Genomic DNA, 9,805 nt, shown 5'->3' on the forward strand with positions numbered 1-9,805 from the left:
TGTTGTTTATCTCCTCTTATAGTTCCCCAAATTGTAAATCCTATGATTTATGATTTATGAAAGCTCCTCAGTTGTAGCCTCTCTGCTGACTCTGTAAGAAAGCAACTTTGTTATTTTATAGAGGACACTGGAGAATTAACAGCCTCCGATGTTATAACAGCAGTCTTAAATACAGCTACCTTCAAAAATCCGTTGTAAACCTTTACAGTGGCATCACGAATCTGGCAATTGGCCAAGATTTAAAAGTATTGAATATTTCTTCGTAACCAGAAAAAACATACCCCAACTGGAGGTGTGAGAAAAGAAGGGGCTTGTCTCCCTCTCTTTGAGTTCCAGTGAGAAATTTGCGTGATTATAAACCAATTTGAAAAAGGTTACTCTTAGTTACCCCAACACACTTGCCTCACGTATGTGATCACACTGAAAACTACAAACCAGGGTAGAACGTAGGCAGTATCTCCCGGGTAGAATGTAGGCAGTATCTCCGGGGTAGAACGTAGGCGGTATCTCCGGGGTAGAACGTAGGCGGTATCTCCGGGGTAGAACGTAGGCGGTATCTCCCGGGTAGAATGTAGGCAGTATCTCCGGGGTAGAATGTAGGCGGTATCTCCGGGGTAGAATGTAGGCGGTATCTCCCGGGTAGAATGTAGGCGGTATCTCCAGGGTAGAATGTAGGCGGTATCTCCAGGGTAGAATGTAGGCAGTATCTCCAGGGTAGCAAGTTAAGAGTCAACAAGATGCAAACAATCATCTGGTCCATGTGGCATGGTAAGGAGGCCTTTGGAGGTAGAGGGGCAGTAAGTTGGGGAGGGAGCAGAACGGGCACAGCTATTGAAAAGTACAAAGGTGCAAAGGTGTCCAGGCACGGCGGCTCACGCCTGTAATCCCAGCATTTTGGGAGGCCGAGGTGGGCGGATCACCTGTGGTTGGAAGTTCGAGGCCAGCCTGACCAACATGGTGAAACGCCATCTATACTAAAAAATAAAACAACAAAAAATAAAAAAATACAAAATTAGCCAGGCGTGGTGGCGCATGCCTGTAATCCCAGCTACTCGGGAGGCTGAGGCAGAAGAATTGCTTGAACCTGGTTGCAGTGAGCCGAGATTGTGCCACTGCACTCCAGCCTGGACAACAAGAGCAAAACTCTGTCTCAAATAAAAAAAAAAAAGAACGAAAGAAGAAAGAAAGAAAAGTACAAAGGTTTGCAGAGATTGTGGGAACTTGGTTAGCTATAAATGATCTACACCTAGAAACATTGTTGCTCACATGTATACAAGGAAAAAGGTAGCTCAACAGGCATATCTCAAAAAAAAAAAAATGGAATGACTATTTTCAACGAATCACCATCATTTCCCAGTTTTCCCCTTCAGGGATGCAAAGACAATTAACTTCAGTGCAGTATTTGTTAAAGTTTGCTATCATTGGCAATCATTCTGACCAGAACAGTAACTGTAATAAAAAATATATAAAATTGCTTAATTAATGCTTAACTAAATTGCTTAATTAATTAATATCTGGGGGACAATGTATTCCCCAGATATACACACTTTAATGGAATAATAGGGGAAAAGTTGAAGAAATAAATTTCTGGGAGCCTTATTTAAAGTAACAGAAGATTTGTTAAGAAGTTTTCCAAAAGTACTTCTAATATTTTAATATTGACGTCTGTTAAAGAAACAGACTAAACTGTTGCTTTGCCTTACTTTCTTTCAAAGCAATAGTTTTCAAAAGCTCTCAGAAAAAAAATTAGAAGTAACAGTGAGAATCAGCTATATTAGGAAAGATCAAATAGCTAGCAACAGAAAGAGAAAAAGAAAATAGCAATAAATCCTTCTTTAAGGTTTGTTACTGTTGTTCCTTTTTCAGTCCCTTAACCTTTTTTGGTAAAGATTTTCCTTCAAAAGCCGTTGATTATTTTAAGCTGTCCTAATATGATTACAGAGAGTAAAAATAAAGAATAAAAAATTCTTAGGTAGTTAAAAACCTACCATAAAGGATATTTTTAAGTGCCTTCATTTTGAAATTCCAATGTCATAGGAACTAAAACTCAAAGTAGAAATCCCCCAAACTAAGATTCCATTAATAATGTGTCACTCAACTTGAATACTAGAAATATTTCTTTAAATATAAGCACTGTTTTTTTACTGGAAAAAGCTTTGTAAGACCGGTTTCCTCTTCTGGAGGGACCAGGGAAATTGAAAAGTGATCATCAATAATCAGTACCTGTCTTTTTTTTTTTTTTTTTTTTTTTTGGATGATGTCTCACTCTGTCACCCAGGCTGGAGTGCAGTGGTTCAATCTCGGCTCACTGCAACTTTAGCCTCCCAAGTTCAAGCGATTCTCCTGCTTCAGCCTCCCAAGTAGCTGAGATTACAGGTGTGTGTCACCACGCCCAGCCAATTTTTGTATTTTTAGTACAGACGGGGTTTCACCATGTTGGCCAGGCTGCTTTTGAACTCCCTGACCTCAGGCGATCCACTTGCCTTGGCCTCCCAAAGTGCTGGGATTACAGGTGTGAGCCACTGTGCCCTGCCAGTACCTGTCAAAACAAGCAATGGGGAAAGGATTCCCTATTTAATAAATGGTGCTGGGAAAACTGGCTAGCCATATGTAGAAGGCTGAAACTGGATCCCTTCCTTACACCTTATACAAAAATTAATTCAAGATGGATTAAAGACTTAAATGTTAGACCTAAAACCATAAAAACCCTAGAAGAAAACCTAGGCAATACCATTCAGGACATAGGCATGGGCAAGGACTTCATGTCTAAAACACAAAAAGCAATGGCAACAAAAGCCAAAATTGACAAATGGGACCTAATTAAACTAAAGAGCTTCTGCACAGCAAAAGAAACCACCATCAGAGTGAACAGGCAACCTACAGAATGGGAGAAAATTTTCACAACCTACTCATCTGACAAAGGGCTAATATCCAGAATCTACAATGAACTCAAACAAATTTACAAGAATAAAAAACAACCCCATCAAAAAGTGGGCAAAGGATATGAACAGACACTTCTCAAAAGAAGACATTTATGCAGCCAAAAAACACATGCAAAAATGCTAATCATCACTGGTCATTAGAGAAATGCAAATCAAAACCACAATGAGATACCATCTCACACCAGTTAGAATGGCCATCATTAAAAAGTTAGGAAACAACAGGTGCTGGAGAGGATGTGGAGAAATAGGAACACTTTTACATTTTTGGTGGGACTGTAAACTAGTTCAACCATTGTGGAAGTCAGTGTGGCGATTCCTCAGGGATCTAGAACTAGAAATACCATTTGACCCAGCCATCCCATTACTGCGTATATACCCAAAGGATTATAAATCATGCTGCTATAAAGATACATGTACATGTATGTTTATTGCGGCACTATTCACAATAGCAAAGACTTGAAACCAACCCAACTGTCCAACAACGATAGACTGGATCAAGAAAATGTGGCACATATACACCATGGAATACTATGCAGCCATAAAAAATGATGAGTTCATGTCCTTTGTAGGGACATGGATGAAGCTGGAAACTATCATTCTCAGCAAACTATCACAAGGACAAAAAACCAAACACTGCATGTTCTCACTCATAGGTGGGAATTGAACAATGAGAACACATAGACACAGGAAGGGGAACATCACACTCTGGGGACTGTTGTGGGCTGGGGGGAGCGGGGAGGGATAGCATTAGGAGATACACCTAATGCTAAATGACGAGTTAATGGGTACAGCACACCAACATGGCACATGTATACGTATGTAACAAACCTGCACATTGTGCACATGTATCCTAAAACTTAAAGTATAATAAAGTATAATAAAAAAATTAAAAAGTTGATATAGAAAAAGTTTACAGTAAGCCAAGGCTAATTTATTATTGAACAAAGAAAAATATTTTTAATAAATTAAGTGTAGTCTAAGCGTACAGTGTTTATAAAGTCTACAGCAGTGTACAGTGATGTCATAGGCCTTCACATTTACTCACCACTCACTCTCTGACTTACCCAAAGCAGCTTCCAGTCTTTCAAGCTCCATTCATGGTGAATGCCCTATACAGGCATACCATTTTTTATTTTTATACTGTATTTTTTTACTGTATCTTTTCTATGATAAATGTGTTTAGATACACAAATGCTTACAATTGTGTGACAATTGTCCACAATATTCAGTACAGTAACATGCTGTGCAGGTTTGTAGCCTAGGAACAATAGGCTATGCTATCAATATAACCTACCTGTAGAATACAAGATACCATCTAGGTTTGTGGAAATATATTCTCTGATGTTGGCACAATGATGAAATGGCCTACTGATGCATTTCTCAGGATGTACCCCCATCGTTAAGTGACACATGACTGTATAAAGATTTTTTTCTCATAAAAGTTAAATGTATGTGTATATATATAAAGCATATTGATATAATATATGCCATACTCACATGTATATATATATAATACTTCTGAAAGATGACTAAACTTACAGAGATGTAGAAATCCACCAGACATCAAGTCTGTGACCCAAATTCTAAGCAGATCTTTTAAAAGCAGGCTAGTATTACAAGAATTTGAAAAAATTCAAACATAAAAGATTGTCTCTGGCCATTGTTTCCTATATGCCACCCAAAAATACCTCAAAGAAGCTGGGCACGATGGCTCACACCTGTAATCCCAGCACTTTGAGAGACCAAGGAAAGTTGATCACCTGAGGTGAGGAGTTCAAGACCAGCCTGGCCAACATGTTGAAACCCCGTCTCTACTAAAAATACAAAAATTAGCTGGGCATGGTGTTGGGCACCTGTAATCCAAGCTACTTGGGAGGTTGAGACAGGGGAATCACTTGAACCTGGGAGGCAGAGGTTGCAGTGAGCTGAGGTCATGTCACTGCACTCCAGCCTGGGAGACAGAGCAAGAAAAAACCCTCAAAGAAGTTGTAAGAAAGGATAGAGACTGAAACAATGAAGGGCTGAACCATCCATTGGACATACAAATTATCTAATCTTCTCTATTTTTTCTATCTAGGTATTAACTCCAGTGGCCATAGAGTGAACATTATTCATCAAAATATGTGATGTATCTCTGCTTCCAAAAACAGTAATAAATTTCTTAAACTGATACATTAAATAAAAAGATAATGTTAAGAATAATCAAAGTAAATGGTGACAACACATATGTACATACATACATACATACAAAAAAATAAAGGAGGGAGGGGGAAAAGGAAAAAACAATGAGGGGTCTTCTTTACAGAAAAATGCCAGATAATAAATGTAGAAGTAATAGATTTAGAAAAATCACCATCAAGTGAAGTTTTTGAAGAACAATATAGTCCTATGATCTCAAGGCATCATCTCACAGACTACTTTTTATTTACAAGGGCAGTGGGTACTTTTATTGCAAAGGTCTATTGTACATCACGTAACTAAATGACCAACTATTTATCATCAGTAATGGCACAGATACCACGTGCCTCCTAATGAGATGCAACAGGAGTGCACAAATGGGAAGTGGGACGTTCTATGAGACGACAAGCCCACACTCCAAAAAATGTCAATGGCATGAAAGTGAACAAACAAACAGAGCTGATTAAAATTCCTCAACAGTAAAACACGTTGCATGACTTTCATTAGATCTTGAATTTAAAAATATATATACGTATTTGGGACTTTCTCTTTAATAATTGGGGAAACTTGGACGGGTGCAGTGGCTCACACCTGTAATCCCAGCACTTTGGGAGGCTGAGGCGAGCGGATCTTTTGAGGTCAGGAGTTCTAAACCAGCCTGGCCAACATGGTGAAACCCTGCCTCTCCTAAAAATACAAAAATAAGCCGAGTGGGGTGGCCACCTATAATCCCAGCTACTCGGGAGGCTGAAGCAGGAGAATTGCTTGAGCCTGGGAGACAGAGGTTGCAGGGAGCAGAGATCGCACCATTGCAGCTCAGCCCAGGTGACAGAGCAAGATTCTGTCTTAATAATAATAATAATAATAATAATAATAAGGAAACTTGAATATGCACTGTATATTTGATTATATTGTTGAATCAATGTTAAACTTGTTGGGCATACTAATAATATTGTGATTAGATAAGTGAAAGCTCTTGTTCTTAGAGACATGCTGAGTTATTTAGAAATGAACTGTTATAATATCTGCAGCTTACTTTCAAATAGTTCAGGAAAATGTGTGTGGGGAATACACAAACATACACCTATATATATACATAGAGAGAAATAAAGCAAAAGTGACAAAATGGTATCTGGAAACTGGGTAAAAATTTAATGGTGTTTATTAGACTATTCTTTCAATTTTTGTAGCTTTGAAATTTTTTCAAAATAAATTATGGAAGAAAAAGAACTGAAGGGAAATAGAAGGGAAGTGGTTGACCTCAAAGATTTTCCAGATCATTCCATGCAGAAGATGGCTCCTGAAGGAGTTATGAACATGCCACCCCAAGATATGCTGCTCCGGCATATTGACTATTTTCAACTAAAGGTACTTAAGGAAAAAAAAAAAAAAAAACAGCAGATGCAAGATCACTCTGACCTTCATTCTATTTTTTAAAAGCAGGAAATAAAATTCCCATGTGAAAAATGTTCTCCCTATACCAGAAGGAAAGCATCATTCTTATCAAGGATGTGAAGTTGAGGCCCAGGGAAGTCTTTACAAACAAACTTGGTTAAATTAACCCTTATCATCCTAGTCACTCTCTACACAGTTAACTACTCTAGTTCAAGCCCCTCTGCCATACCACATCTCACAAATTGCTATTCTTTGTCCAATTCAGTATGTAAGTGATAGACTCTAACTGCTTCTCTGAATCTTCACTTCTTTTTTTTATTTTTTTTAGTATTTAAATTTTTTAAATTTTTTAATTTTTTTTATTATACTTTAAATCTTCACTTCTTTATGAGAGCTACTGTACCACCTAAAACTTGTATTAAATAAATTTGTATGCTTTTTTCCTGTTAATCTGTCTTATGTCAATTTAATCTTCCAGCCCAACTGGGACCCTAAGAGGATGGAAGTGGAGTTATTGCCTCCCCCATATGCACATTATATCATTTCAGTGCTACATGAAAAGCAAAATAAACATATATTATCAAATATATGATACGATGTAATTATCTGTAGAGAAAATATTCAAACAGATTAAATAATTAAATGCAGTTGATAGTCAAAATCATCTGGAAGTAGCATGATATATAGATTCTGGAGCCTTATAATAATGAATTTTAATCTCAATTTTGCCAGTTACTAACTGTGTGATCTTGGACATGATACTTTTCATTAATTTGACATTTCTTGGATTTCTCTTCTGTAAAACAAAGATGATCATACTTAACTCATATAGCTGCTCTGACAATTAAATGGTGTAATGCTGCAGATCAGTGCTTCTCAAACTTGTTGCATCACAGTCTCCTGGAAGACTCGTCCTCACCTCCAGAGTTTCTAATTCAGTAGGTTTGGTTTGGGGCCTGAGAATGCATTTTCAAGTTACCAATTGATTCTCATACTGTTGGTCTAGGGATCACACTTTTTAAATTATTGCTATAAATATTCAGATCAAAAATGTGCACACTCTGACAGTGGCAATACAGAGATAAAGCTGGCTCACTACTTTTCAGAGTGACATTTATTGGCTTGAGTATACTCTTTCACCATTATATTATCACTTGAACATGTTTTTCTTTAGCTGAAAGATCCTCATCATTCTCATCTCTGCCCTGAGACTGAACACACATAAATCTCTCATTAGCCAGGAACTGAATACAACACGGAAGCTTCGTTGACTTAGCTCCACCACTGTCTCTTTTTTGGAGTAGTTGTCAAATATTTCTAAAATATATGTAAAATAAACTTAGACTGAGAAAGAGAAGCAATTCCACAGAACATAAAGTCCCTATTAATAGTGTATATAAATACTACTCCAGTGGGTAAGTGAAGTCTGTGTCTTACAACTCACTCAACAGCCCAGGCTGATGAATTTCCATCAGCAGTTTCAACCCTCTCTAGGTTCCAATCCCGTGAGAGCACCTGCCAGTGTATTTGGAAGTGAATGAGCTCTGTGATCAGTCTGTTACATCAAAGACTGTGTGTAGAAGGTTCAGAATGAACTACGCTTTGTGGTACCTCCATGAGCATCTAGCATAAATCCTAGAGGTTTCTCCTCTGATTCCTAATTTTCATCTATGTTCGTGGCTGGACAAAAAGTACAGCCCTGACCGTCAGCCTGGGGGACCCTTCTAACCCTACTCCCAGGACATGGCCTCAGGGATGGTCAGAGAAATCAAATTCCTTAGTCCTGAACAATGTGAACCAGAAGAGAAAGCTCTTTCCCTTAAACCCCATGTGCCCAAGCTTGTACCCCTCTTCTCATGCCGCCATACAGAGCACTTTCAATCTTGCTCTGTACTTGGATTTTGGGACCTCAACCCTTCCTGGATGTTTATCAGAAGAATAGCGTACCAGATTGTAAACAGCATGGGCTCTGGACACCCAAAGACAAGTTAGAATCCTAGATTAATTATCAGCTAGGATTGGAGGTCCTTGACCAAATTACATAAGGTTAGTATTAACATTACTGAGGTTGAGCCTCAGTTTGCTAATCTGTACAGTGTGAATAACATAATTTGATTCATAACATTAAATAACATAATGCATATGAAAGCACTGAGCTCAATGTCTATAGTAGGCATGACATATGTTATATTTTGTAAAATTCTTAATAATGGGCAAAGATAATAATGACAACTGACAGAGAGAGGATGAGGAAAAGAAAGCATGCCTATTGGTGAAGTTAAATCTTTAGCTATTTTCTGGCCAGCTTCTGGTCTGCTTTCATTCCTCTACCTCAAACTCTCACCATGCCTCATAGCCTAGTCAGACTTTACAAAGGAAATAAAAACCCCCTTCAATGGCTGTCCTAAACCCTAAGATCTACTGATGAGCATTCCATTCTTCCCATGGTAGAAAAGACTTTTATTAAAGTGTAATGGGGACAATTACTATGCCTTATGAAATTTTATAATTGTAGATATGTTCCCAATTTCTGCAGGGCCATGAGTCTGGAGGTTGGAAACATTGCCTGTAATAAGGCTAGATCACACAGTACTCTATCTTCCAATCTCATGAGATGGTATCCTTAGTGGGAGATAGTATGCAGCAGATGAAAGAGCAATGGGTTAGATGTTAGGCCAGGTGGATTTCACCATGCTCTCTCACCAATAACCAGTAATAGTTGTGTGGCCTTGGACATTATTTGGGGGGATCTTCACTTTCCTCATGTGTAAAATATATACCCTGTAGGCTCTCTTTTATCTTTCAGAAATTACGGTTGACTCTGTTTTAACTTGGGCCCTGGCTTAGCCTTCCAACCTGGCAGAAGAATCATGATTGATACTGATTTGTCACGTTTACAGTTCAATTCATGAAAGTCCTGACATGCACCAAGAAGCTGGCATCAAGTGTCAGGTCATCATTATGATGAACTATCTTAAATAGAGAACAGAAGAAAATAATGCTGTATTGAGGTGAGTTTTGTGGAAATGTAGTCAAAAATATCAAGGATATACATATATTGTATTGACATTTCTGTAGCTCCATTTATGCCTTAAAGAATAAAAATAAATGCTTTTAAACTTTTAAAAGGCTACAATCAAGTAGCTTTTGCATCGCATGATTTTATTCTTAAAGAATGTATGTAGAGTTGTGAACACCAAGGTAATGATGGTGTTTACTACTCAATGAGAGTTATAAATTTCTAAGTTTCTTTTATTTTCTTTGATTATCAATATTTTCTAGCTTTCTAA

The sequence above is a fragment of the Hylobates moloch genome, unplaced genomic scaffold (genome assembly GCF_009828535.3).
Source record: "Hylobates moloch isolate HMO894 unplaced genomic scaffold, HMol_V3 SCAFFOLD_17, whole genome shotgun sequence".
NCBI lineage: Eukaryota > Metazoa > Chordata > Mammalia > Primates > Hylobatidae > Hylobates > Hylobates moloch.